Here is a 13,548-nt window from a genome sequence, read left to right on the forward strand (position 1 = left end):
AAAATAATCTCCACAAAATAGTACTTTCATTTAGGTGTGTATGTTATGTGTGTGTGCACGTGGACACTTGTATTTGTGCAAATGAAGCTATTGAAAGTACCTTGTTTTTTCTTTACAATTTAATCTTTATCAGTTTGCTAATGGATTCCTTTTGTCTGCATCCAAACTGGCAGACTTACATGCATAACCTCCTTGCCACTTTTATTTTATTCCCACAATTACAGTGGAGGACATTTCTTTCTTATAAATGTTTCAGGCAATCCAAAACAAAATAATAAATCTCTTCACTTCCTAATGCCCTGTTTATTACTCTCTAAAATCCCATTTTGCATATATTTATTACCAGGGATGGGAAAGTATGCTACTGGGCTTTTTTATTTTACATTAAAAGCTGAACATCAATGGTGGCATACACCATTTATTCCACCAGTAGCAGAAATAAATAAATAAATAAATAAATAAATAAATAAATAAATAAATAAATAAATAAATAAATAAATAAATAAATAAATAAATAAATAAATAAATAAATAAATAAATAAATATTGGGCATCCGCTGAGAAAGTTTGTATTCAGTCTTCTTTTAGCAAATCCATGAATGCAACCCAAGCAAGGATTTAATTCCTGTCTCAAAATTAAATGTTCATTTATACCTAAAATTTTAGATGGATGGTTCCTATTGCTCTAATTGAAGAAAGCTCTAATTGAAGAAAGCAGCTGTTTTTTTCTTGGTATTTTAGGAGTTTTTTTCTGTGTAAAGAAAAAAAAGAGATGGATAATTCAGTAGAATATATGTGAAGTTTTCAGATGAATATCATTGTGGTTAATATCTGGACCCCACTACAAATGTGGGTGCTTTTCTGTTACTTATTTCCACCACACTAAGGGAACTTTCATACTGGATATACTGAATTTCCACATATCATTCATTCAGTTCCTGTGATGTATCTACAGCCATTGATTTTGTTCTGTTTTCTGCTTGCCTCATCCATATATTTCAAACATTTTAAAAAAAATCTGTTTGTTCTTCTGTGGAGTGTGCACAAAATTCTACCTGTGCACAAATGTGGTTGAGCAGTGTTTGGAAAGGAATAATCAATGTGCACGAGAGGGTGAGTTGTGGAACACTCTTTTCTGAAATTACATTTCAAAATATTCCATCCAGTATGGAGATGGGCAGACTACATAATCACTTGCTTCTGATGAAATTACTCTTCATTTGTTGGACGCTTTTTGTAATGATGGATAGTTATCATTCTTTGTAACGGACAATGTTAGCCTCTTTCTCCATGTTAAAAAACCCCCCACAAACCTCGCCTTTTCCCAAGTAAATTTAGCAACTGTTACAGGCTTTTTGTTTGCACTGTCTACAAATAGATTTTGAGGAAGAAAGAGGGAGGGAAAGAGATTGAAGCATCTACTTAGTCACAGCTATTAGAAACATATATTTATTTAACCAAGACTGCTTCACTTAATTGTTATTATTTTGTTTGTTAAAACACTGAGGTTATGCTTCAGATGTTTAAATTTCTAGTGGATTTGACCTCAATCCAGATTTTAGATTTTCTGTTTGAGGCACCTGTTAGGAGGCTAACTATCTTTTGTCAATTTCTATCTATTTTCTTTTCTCTTTTTTTTTCCAAAGACAGCCATAAAAGGTACCTGTGATAGGGCTTTCAGACATTAGTCTCAGTCTATTATATTCATTACCTTTTCTTGCTTCTCATTTCTGGTTCAAATATAAGTCACTTGCCTCAATGAACCAGCCTTTTCCTGGTTTTGTGCTAGACTTGTTCACAATCATCTCCCATTCCTGTCTTCATATGCGTTCTTAACATCAGTACTACAAAAAGCTGCAGTTATATCAGCAGCAAAATGGTACGGATGGGTAGCAGAGTGAAATATTTGTCCTACATTCACACTCTGTCTATCAGATGAGGAAAAAGAGGATAAAGAATGAATGTGAGTTATCTTAGCATTCATATCAGGTTTCAACATATGTTGGATCAGCCTGTGTGTAGGCCTAGGTGTGGTAACCCTCTCAATCTGTCCCTTTAAATTTGGTAGGGCATTTATTAATTTTATTATGCATTGTAAAGGTAAAGTAATATGAAAGCTGCAATATTTGTGAAATGAGGCTAGTTTGCATGGTTGGTACCTGTTTTCTCGTGTTTTAATGGTTAGTTCTTGTTTATTTTGGTTGTTAATATTTTCTTCCATGTTCCAAGTATAAACTGTAAATGGGAAATGTACATTTTCTTCAATATTTGTTCAGGAGATACATACTAAATGAAGTGTTGCAGCAATTGTTTTCCCTTTTCCTTATACTCAGACTTTCAGGGTTCTGCTATTATTTGTCTCAACTCCCTCCTTTCTCCTTCTCCATTGCTAGAGTGGCTTGTCTAATTTCTAAACATTATAGAGAAACTCTCTGTCTAAAACTTGCAGGCTCTTCTAATAGCTCATCTACAAATATTCTAGGTTGTTCTGTAGGAAGTTATCACCCAGCCCTCTCACAGAAAAATGAAATATCCTAGGAAATATTGAAAAGGCAGAATATTTCTCTGGATGTGAAAAGAAAGAAACATGTTTTAAAAGACAGAGTAGCTGCCTGTAACTTCCTGCCCATCCCCACTTTTTAATGGGCCATTAAGAAGGTTGAGCTAGTCCACTTTACATAATAAAGACTTCTCCACTTCAGCTACAGGAAAGCATGATAATATTGGCCCCAACTGACCACATGGCATCTGAGAAGTCAACCAAACCTGGATTCAAAACGCAGCCCAAAGAGTTGCCCCTGCATGGCCCCATGGGAGTCTGACAACCAATCAGAATACATTTCTTACACAGGAACAGGAAACAGAGAAGTAGGACTGAACAGGTTATAAAAAGCCTAGCAAGCCCCTTCCTCAGCCCTTCTCTTCTTCTTCACCAACATTGAAGCATGTGATAACCTTTTCTGTTCAGGACTCAAGCCATGTGGTCCTGTCTACCAAGAAACCATCTTTCCAAGCAGCCTCCATATCTCCAGTGTCTTTTTCCCACTTGGAGCCGAACCCAGAAGGACATTTCTTTCATCAGTTCTAAATTGATATTCTGTTGCCTAATGCTGTTTGAACCATGTGTTTAAACTAGAAATCAAGCTGACTTCAAAAGGCTTAATAGCATACACTCTTTGGCTTTGGTAATTTGTGGGGACCTGGTTTGCACCATGCTTACCATTGGCCTTGACTGGTGGCATCCATCATTCTTTGCCTTTCCTATTCTATGATTGTGTTTCCCATCACTTTTGTCTATTGATGAGCCAAGAAAAGAAGGAAGGGAAAACACGTTTTATCATCCTCGTTGCCAAAGGTTAGAATATAAAACTCCCAGAATTCTTGGTAATTAAAAGTGCACTACTTTTGCATATAAATATAATAAGCATTCCACCAGAAAACTGGTTAAAAAAAGAATCTTCATTATCCCATCAATGAAAGGAAAAGGGGGATTATGTCCACTTTTTATAGTTCTGGGTTATGCAAAGGATATTGGGAAATATTGCTAATATAATTTGAGTTCAGATTGTCTCAAAATATTGTCTAGGATGCAGAAAGAAATAATGTGTGAGAATAAAGAAATGTGTTTTAAATTCATTGCGATCATGAGATTAATATAAGTTAGATATCAAGATCTTGTGGTATAGTGGTTAAAATGCTGGAGAACAATTCTTTTTGTATGCATAAAGTTTTTTGTAATTTGAAAAAGAAATAGCTGAATACCCATGCTCTGCTACGAAACTATGTGATCAGGCTTGATAAATCGACATTTACAGCTTGAAAATTAATGAGTAGTTATGATCGGTCTCTCCTCTCTCCTTCTCCATCAGGCATGCTGCACAGAAGCCTCCCCTATCCTATCCTCTTCTCTCCCTCAGCCTTGCCCCACAGAAACCTCTCCTATCTTATTTCCTTCTCTTTCTCAGGCTCCTCTCCAAACTCCCAGCCAGGAGGCCAGATGAGTCACGTGCTGGCCATGCCCAAGTGGCAGTTTGAACAGAAATCTTTTCAGGTGGGGAGGAGGGAGTAGAACTCTTTAGCATCAAAGCACCCCACAGATTGTGCAGTGGAACTACTCCCTGGGGCTAAACTGCCAAAGCCTTGAATGTATTCTATGACCCAGCAAGAGCTAGCAGAAATGAGGGTATACATAGAAAAGAATTTAAAATGGGGCTTTATTCAGCCAGCTAGATCAAGTGGCTGCCCCCATTCTTTTCCGGGAGAAAAAGGATGGCGGCTTACGCCTCTGTGTTGATTTTCGGGGCCTTAATGCTGTCTGTGTGGAATATCAGTACCCTCTCCCTTTAATGAAGGACATGCTGGCTAGGTTAGCAGAGGGATACATATTCATGAAATTAGATCTCAGGGAGGCATACTATGGGATTCACATTCAGGCTGGTGACGAATGGAAGACAGCCTTTAATTGTCCTCTAGGCAGTTACCAGTTCAAGATTATGCCCTTTGGACTGCAAGGAGCCCCAGCCGTGTTCATGCAGCTAATTAACGAAGTGCTGCATGATCATCTGTATCAAGGGGTACACCTCTATTTAGGCTATATTCTTATATATTCTTATATATACCAAAACCATGGAGGAACATGTAATTCTTGTACGTCAAGTGCTTAAAAAGCTGCTGGATGCACATTTATACATCAAATTGACTAAATGTGAATTCCATAGGATGCAGGTGGATTACCTTGGGTTCCACATTTCACGTAAAGGGTTGGAGATGGACTCCGCAAAGGTGAAGGTGGTGTTGGACTGGCAGGCTCCCAAAACCCACAAGCAGTTGCAGAGTTTTTTTAGTGTTTGCCAATTTCTATTGCCAGTTCATCCCATCCTTTGCCCAAGTGGCCCTTCCACTAACCGACATCTTATGCACAAAACATCTCACGACAAACCCTTGACTAGGAAGCCCAGTTGTGTGGGCAACAGTGTGTCAGCAAGCATTTGAGCAAGAACTTCTTAGATGATGCCCTCTCCTGCAAACCACAGTATCATAATAAAAGGGAGGATTTAATGCAGGCTATCATCCTGACCTCACAGCCTAGGGTGTTAGTCAGTCAACAGGCCCCACTGGTACCAAACTTGTATGCCTAGGGGGAGGACCTCACCAGAGCAATCAAAGTAGCACTCCCAATGGACCAGTGGTTTCAAGAAAATCAAACTTTATTAACAGAGCGAGAGGGCTTTGCCTGGAAGGGGTCGAAGTTATATGTACCAAGTGTGGTATGGGTGGCCATGCTGTGTTGCTGCCATGACGTTCGCTCGGCTGGACATTTTGGGTTCCTCAAGACTCTGCATTTAGTAAATCGCTAGTTCTGGTGGTCCCACATGAAGAGGAATATAGAGGAATATGTAAGGAGTTGTGTTATTTGCACTGGCTGGCCTCCTGGACTTTTACAGCAGGTAGCAGATCCAATTCGGCCATGGGAACAGATAGCCATGGACTTCATTGTGGATTTACCGGACAGCCAAAGGAACAAGGTCATTTGGCCGATAATAGACCTGATCTCCAAGCAGGCTCTTTTTGTAGCATGTACCCGCCTTCCATCTGCTAGGAAGCTGGCCAAACTGTTCATTACCCATGTGTACAGACTCCATGGCATCCCCAAAAGGATAATTTCAGACAGGGGAGTGCAATTCACTGCCCAGTTCTGGCACAGATTCGTGGCAATGGTGGGATCTTCACAGGGACTTAGTACAGCCTTCCACTCCGCGACCAATGGTGCTGCGGAGAGAGCAAATGTGATAGTGGAGCGCTACTTAAGATGTTACGTCCAGTAGCAACAGACCGATTGGGCTGAACTCCGTCCCTTTGCAGAGGTTGCATATAACAATGCACTGCATAAAAGTACGGGGTTTACCCCATTTCATGTGGCCACAGGGCAGGAGTTCATCGCAATTCTGGAGTGTCTGCAAGTGCACCCAGATGACATGATCTCACAGGAGTGGATAGCCCAGATGCAAAAAGTTTGGAAAGTGGTGAGGGGTGCGTTATGTCACTCTTTTGCCACATATAAAAAGAATGCCAATGAAAGGCGGAAGGCACAAGGACCTTTCCACATAGGCCAGAGGGTATACCTCTCCACTAAATATCTCAGGCCCAAATTCATTGGGCCTTTCCCAATCGTACAAGTTATTAGCCCAGACACAGGGCAGCTAAGACTCCCCCCTCTACTGGGGAAAACACATCCAGTCTTCCACTGCAGCCTGCTCCGATCAGTTCAGGCATCTGATATCAGAGGAGACCCGCTACGGCCACCAGCCCCGGTTACTGTAGATGGGGAACAGCACTATGTAGTGCAAGATATACTAGATACCAGGTGGCACAGGGGACGGTTACAATACCTTGTTTTATGGAAAGGTTATCCCCTGTTGGAGGCATCGTGAGTTCATAGCAAGCACTGTAGGGCACCCCACCTGATAGCGAGATTCCACAACAAACATCCACAATACCGGGAGGAAGGGGTCCTTCGACTCCTAACTGACTGTAATTTGTAGTTCCCCAAATTTTTAGTTCCCCAAATGCTGTTTTTGTGGGAAGGGGCCGCATGTCAGCTCCAGCCAGCCCAGAGGCCTGGAGCTGCCATTCAGGGGAGAAACCCGGGCCAGCTGCCAAGACTCACCAGGCTTCACTGCTCACTCCACAAACAGCTGAGTAAATCTACAAAGCTAGTGATAGCTGACTGACAACAATCCATGATTAATTTGTTCTGGGTTACCAGGGGATGGATGTGTGCACGTGTGAGGTGCAGGTTGGCCTAATTACTAAGTAACTATAAAAGATTGTGGGGAGCATTGGGTGGCAGCTCTGACAATTTATTCATTGCCTTAGTGCTTTGTTAACATTTCAGAGTTAAACTTACAGTATTAGAGTTAGAAGTAAAAGGCCACATTATCCTGAAGTTTGATACAGAGTGCATTCACAACAAGGATCTACTTTGGAAACATCCAAGATCCCAATTATAAATGTCGTGAATTTCATATTTACTTAACAATAGGTTTTTCAATGTATATACCATGAACATTAATGCAAATACTGATTTTGATAAATGTGGAGGAAGAATGGAAACCATTTCTTTTACCCTGTGCTTTAAGTGAAAACTCTCATATGAATTAGTACAGTGTTTTTCAACCTTTTTGTGCAAAGGCACACTTTTTTCATGAAAAAAAATCACGAGGCACACCACCATTAGAAAATGTTAAAAAAATTTAACTCTGTGCCTATATTGACTATATATAAAGTGTTTTTCCCACGGCACACCTTACACTATGTCACGGCACACTAGTGTGCCGCGGCACAGTGGTTGAAAAACACCGAATTAGTATATATTTGCAGGGAGGGATCTACCACTGATACTAATCTTCTATTCATTTTGAATTCTGCTTCAAATATGTCTACAGAATCATATTTATGTTCTATCCAGAACAGATTTTCTTGAATTTTTCCTTCTTCTGGATATCAAATAGTTACTTTGTTTAGCCGCAAAACAGAATTTCAGAGGGACAGATTTTTGACCATGCTCTGACCATTACACTTCGATAATGACCACAACATTGAGACAGTATGACGCATTGTCTCATCTTATGCTTTGATTAGAAGTTCTAATACAAGAGAATACATGTAGCTCAAAGTTGAACTTTCGAGTCATTAAGATTGATTTTTTCACTTGCAGAAGTTTTATTACAAACTCAGTAATAAATGTCACCCAACTCAGTAACATCATCATATGAGTAAGTGTGGGAATTGCTGTGTTTTATATACAGTGGCTTGCTCTTGCAATTTTGGTGTGGGTATGGTTTTCTCATTGGTCGTTCCTTGATTAGGATATTGTTTTTCACTTGATTGTTTGCCTGGTGTAAATCCTTGGTTGTTTGAGTATTGGTGTTAAAAAGGACATGGTCTGGGCTTTTTAAAATTTCTTTAGCTTTTTATTGTCTTACTTGAATGGTGTGTAGATGTAGTTTATTTCTATAGTTATTTTAATAGGTGATTTGTTGAATGCCAAACTTCTAGCAATTCCCTAACATTTCTGGAGGGAACTTGATCTATGATACTTACAGTTTCCCAATTGAAACTATACAATGCAATACAATAGCAGAGTTGGAAGGGACCTTGGAGATCTAGTCCAACCCCCTGCCTAGGCAGGAAACCCAATACCGTTTCAGACAAATTGCTATCTAACATTTTCTTAAAGACTACAAGTGTTGGGCATTCACAACTTCTGGAGGCAAGCTGTTCCACTGATTAATTGTTCTAACTGTCAGGAAATTTCTCCTCAGTTCTAAGTTGCTTCTCTCCTTGATTAGTTTCCACCCATTGCTTCTTGTTCTACCCTCAGGTGCCTTGGAGAATAGTTTGACCCCCTCTTCTTTGTGGCAACCCCTGAGATATTGGAACACTGCTATCATGTCTCCCCTAGTCCTACTTTTCATTAAACTAGACATACTCATTTCCTGCAACCGTTCTTCATATGTTTTAGTCTCCAGTCCCCTAATCACCTTTGTTGCTCTTCTCTGCACTCTTTCTAGAGTCTCCACATATTTTCTACACTGTGGTGACCAAAACTGAATGCAGTATTCCAAGTGTGGCCTTACCAAGGCATTTTAAGGTGGTATTAACACTTCACGTGATCTTGATTCTATCCTTCTGTTTATGCAGCCTAGAACTGTGTTGGCTTTTTTGGTAGCTGCTGCACACTGCTGGCTCATATTTAAATGGTTATCCACTAGGACCCCAAGATCCACCTCACAGTTACTACTATTGAGGAAGTTATCACCTATACTGTACCTTTGCAATTTGTTTTTCTTGCCTAAATGTAGAACCTTACTCTTTTCATCATTGAATTTCATTTTATTAGATAGTGCCCAATGTTCAAGTTTGTCAAGATTCTTCTGAATCTTAAGCCTGTCTTCTGGAGTGTTGGCTGTTCCTGCCAGCTTGGTGTCATCTGCAAATTTGATGAGTTCCCCATTTATTCCCTCATCCAAATCATTGATGAAGATGTTGAAAGGTACCTGGCCTAAAACAGAGCCACTGCATACTTCCCTCTATGTAGATGCAGTTCCATTGAGGACTACAGGTTGAGTGCCGTTGGTCAGCCAGTTATGAATCCATCTGGTGGTGATGCTGTCCAACCCACATTCTTCTACTTTATCTAGTAGTAGGTTATGGTCTATATTATCAAATGCCTTACTGAAGTCCAAGTAAATTATGTCTGGTCCACTAATTTTGTCACTTTGTCAAATAATGCAATAAGATTAGTCTGGCATGATCTGTTTTTGACAAACCCATGTTGGCTTTTGGTTATTACTTTGTTTACTTCTAGGTGTTCGCTAATTTGTTGCTTGATTATCTTTTCCAGAATCTTTCCTGGTATTGAGGTCAGGCTGATAGGTCTATAGTTTCCTGGATCTATTTTTTTCCTTTTTTGAAGATGGGAACCACATCAGCTCTTTTCCAGTCTTCTGGCAGTTCCCCGGTGCTCCAGGATCACTGAAAGATATAGTTCAGTGGTTCTGAGATCTTGTCTGCCAGTTCCTTCAGAACCCTGTGGTGTAATCCATCTGGTCATGGTGATTTGAACTCGTCTAGGGTAGACAGGTGCTCACTTACCATTTTCTTCCCTATTTCAATTTGTGTTCCTAATTTGATTTTTGTGGTGCTGTTTTTCATAGGTTGGACTGTTTTATCCCTTTAGGGAAAGACAGATGCAAAAAATGAGTTAAATAGTTCTGCTTTCTCCTTGTTGCTTGTCATCTTCTTGCCACTTTCTCCCAGCAATGGACCAATTGTTTCCTTAACTTTTTTCTTGTATTTAACATGTTGGAAGAAGATTTTTTGTTATTTTTTACTTATGTGGCAAGCCTTTCTTCATTGTGAGCCTGAGTTTTCCTCACTTCATCTTTACAAATCGCTCGGGCGATTTGCTGATATTCTGCCCCCCTCTTTCCACTTTTTATACTTATCTTTTTTTGTCTTTCAATTTGTCAGAGTTCTTTATGCAGCCATGCTGGTTTCTTTTCGAAGCTGTTATTTTTCTTCTTCATTGGTATTATGCTACATTGGGCTTTTGTAATCTCAGTTTTCATAATTTTCCAAGCTTCTTGAATTGTTTTCCCCTTGAGGATTCTCATCCATGGAATTCTTCCCAAGCTCTCTCTAAGTTTATTGAAATTAGCTCTCTTAAAGTCTAAGATTCTAGTTTGACTTTGTTCTACTACTTGTGTTTGCATAATGTTGAATTCGAATATTGCATGATCACTTGCTCCCAGGGTTCCTGTGGCTTCAACACCTATTTCCTCTCTGTTAGTGAGAATTAAGTCCAATATGGCTGATCCCCTTGTTCCCTTCTCTACTTTTTGGGAAACAAAGTTGTCTGCTAGGTTTGTTAGGAACCTGTTGGATCTTCCACTTGGTGCAGAGTTTGTTTCCCAGTTGATGTCAAGGTAGTTAAAATCTCCCATTACTATTATGGTGTGCTTCCTACATACCTTAGTTAGCTGATTAGCAAAACGTTCATCTACTTCCTCTTCTTGATTGGGTGCCTGTAGTATAGACCTATGGCAAGGCCTCCCCCCCCAACCTTTAATATTGACTCAAATGCATTCAAGATAGTTCTCATCATTGTTGTGCTCTATTTCTGTAGATATGTACCTATTTCTTATATATAGTGCAACCCCACCTCCTCTTTTATTTGGTCTATTTCTTTTAAATAATTTAAATCCTTCTGTTCCATTTGTGGGTTTCATCCCACCAAGTTTCTGTAATGGTAACAATATCGTATCTACCCTCATTTACTTGAATTTCTAATTCACCCTGTTTATTCCTCATACTCTGTGCATTGGTGTATAGACATTTGAGTACATTTTGATTGACCCCGTGTTTACTGTCTACATAACCTGTGTTATGTCCGTGGCACGACATAACCGCGAACGTCAAAAGCGCGCCGACAACACCGCGGCGCTAAAACCGCGATGTCAAAAACGCGCCGACAACAGCGCGCCAACAACAGCACGCCGACAACAGCGCGCCGACAACAGCGCGCCGACAGAAGCGCGATTTAACTTAAGGTAAGGTTTAGGGTTAGGTTTAGGGTTAGGTTTAGGGTTAGGTTTAGGGTAGGTTTAGGGTAGGTTTAGGGTTAGGTTTAGGGTTAGGTTTAGGGTTATTTTTAGGGTTATGTTACAGCGCGCTTCTGTCAGCGCGCTGTTGTTGGCGCGCTGTTGTCGCGCGGTTTTGACGGTGCGGTTTTGTCACCGCGCTTTAGTCACACGCGCTTTAGTCTACCGCGGTTTTGTGGTGGAACCGTTATGTCTGACTGCCTCTATTTTCTTGCCACTTGTATGATTCATGCACATGGTATGGCACTCACTATTAAATCTTGGTTTTGCTCGACAGCAGGAGTGATAATCTTACCCGCACAAACATCTATGTTACATGCATTGACAACCCTATGAGTTTTAGATTGCTGGGGACAGAAATGTTCTGTATCAATTAATTCTCTGTCCCTGTTGTTCAGTTTAAATGTTTCCAGAAAATCTGTGAATTTAATGCCAAGTAATTCAATCCCTTTCTTGGATGGGTGCAAACCATCTCTTTTGTACAGTTTTTCATTGGACCAGCTGCAGACATCATGACTAATAAAACCAAAGCCTTCCCTTTTTCTCCACTCCTTTAACCACACATTAAACTCTGCTACACACTGGCCCTTCCCTTTTTGTTCCTTATATACTGGTAAAACCTCGGAAAAGATAAGCCTACAACCTATACTACTAAGTTCATACCCCAAGCTCTGGAAATCATTCTGCACAGAAAGTACATCTTTTTGGGACAGATCATTTGTGCCAAGATGTATAATAGCATCTTACTTGCATTCTTGACTAGCTTAAGAATATGCCTCTTGTCTCTGCTGGCAGAAGCACCTGGTAGACACCAGACCTCTTTTAAAACCTCCATATCCTTTCCTAAATTTACATCCCTTATGATTGAATCACCAACCAGAAGGTGACTTCTCTTTTTGCATACTTTGCTCTTCTTGTGCGACTGATGTATGATATCTGGTTCCCCATTTTGCCTTTCCGAAGAAAGTTCTTCATTTTGGACCACGACCCCCTGCTTATTTGAGTCATCATTATCACAACTACCTTGACTTGTCTCTTTAGTGTCCCCATTAATGTCAGCAAGGGGGCTATATCTGTTATGTTGGATCACAGCTCTCACCCTGCCAGATCCCACAGTTGTCCAGACTACTCTTCTCCTGCAGGATCTTTGCGGTAGAGGAGGCTGATAGCATGGCATCTGCATAGAGTGGAATGGCCGAATTGGACATCTAATTTCTGCTTGGAGAGTGCAGATTAGAGATTCTAGATAGGTAATCTGTCTATGTAGACTAGTAATTTGTTACCAAAGGGGACAGTATCCAAATTTGAAAAGAGTACTGTGAAAGACAGGTGCAAAACAGCTATTACATTGAACTAAGCCAGTCATTTTGAAATAAAATAGACTCACAATCTAGTGAATCATATATCTATAAACCAAAATAGCAATAATACATATGGGCCACTACCTTAGTCCTCTTTGTCTCTCTGACTTCCCCCTTGTAGCTAGCAGCTCCAATCACCAGCCCCAGGAAAGTTCAAATGAAATGGAGTTGAAGGCTACTACCTTAGTCTTCTTTGTCTCTCTGACTTCCCCCTTGTAGTCAGCAGCTCCAATCACCAGCCCCAGGAAAGTTAAAAACTGTAGTTGAGCTTGTCTAAGTCTGTTTCAACTGGGAGACTAAAAAATGGGAAACGGAGAAATATTTTCTTGGAAGCTTCTTATAGTTCTTTTTTATGTTTGTGTTACAATTTTCTTTTCTTTAAAAAAGTTAAGAGAGTAAGAGTACTTTCTCTACAATTTTCCTAGTACAGCAGAACATAGTGCTACATAAAGGTAAAAAAAGGAAAGGAAAGAAATGTAGAACTGATGTGTAGAAGAAAGGAATGTGTGATTCAGGAGGAGGAGGAGGATGTTAAGAGTTCTATGAATCTCTTGGGGAGACTCAGTGAAAAGAAAACAACCTCTTATTCAATAAATGTGTGGGAGTGAGAAGAGAACAAGGGACAGGCATGGAGAAAGGAGATTCTCTCCCCTCCCCCATATCATTTTCTTTTGTACTTTTGCTAAAAAGTAGTGCTCAGCATCAGAACATTTGCTGGTTATGGTTCTAAAGCAGTCTGTCTGATCCCAGACACAGATTGCTCTAAGCTGATTGATTTAAATGGGTTTAGCTATGTCTGCTATTGCCACAGAGACTACTGTTTAGGCTGTCATTTCAATTCACTTGGGAGTCATTTCCATTGCAAATACTGGCGTTAAACTCAGACAAAAATATGCAGGTGATTTTCCCGCTGGTTAAAGCAGTAAGTCTGCTTTCTGGAAGACTAAAGGAGAGATTTTTCTAATTTATCTCAGTGTTCAGGGTATTAAGGATTCAGGAGGATTCCTATTAGGGAAGTATGAG

This window comes from Thamnophis sirtalis, unplaced genomic scaffold (genome assembly GCF_051295495.1).
Source record: "Thamnophis sirtalis isolate CommonGarterSnake01/CBP01778 unplaced genomic scaffold, rThaSir2_p1.2 scaffold_8, whole genome shotgun sequence".
In the NCBI taxonomy this organism is placed as follows: Eukaryota; Metazoa; Chordata; class Lepidosauria; order Squamata; family Natricidae; genus Thamnophis; species Thamnophis sirtalis.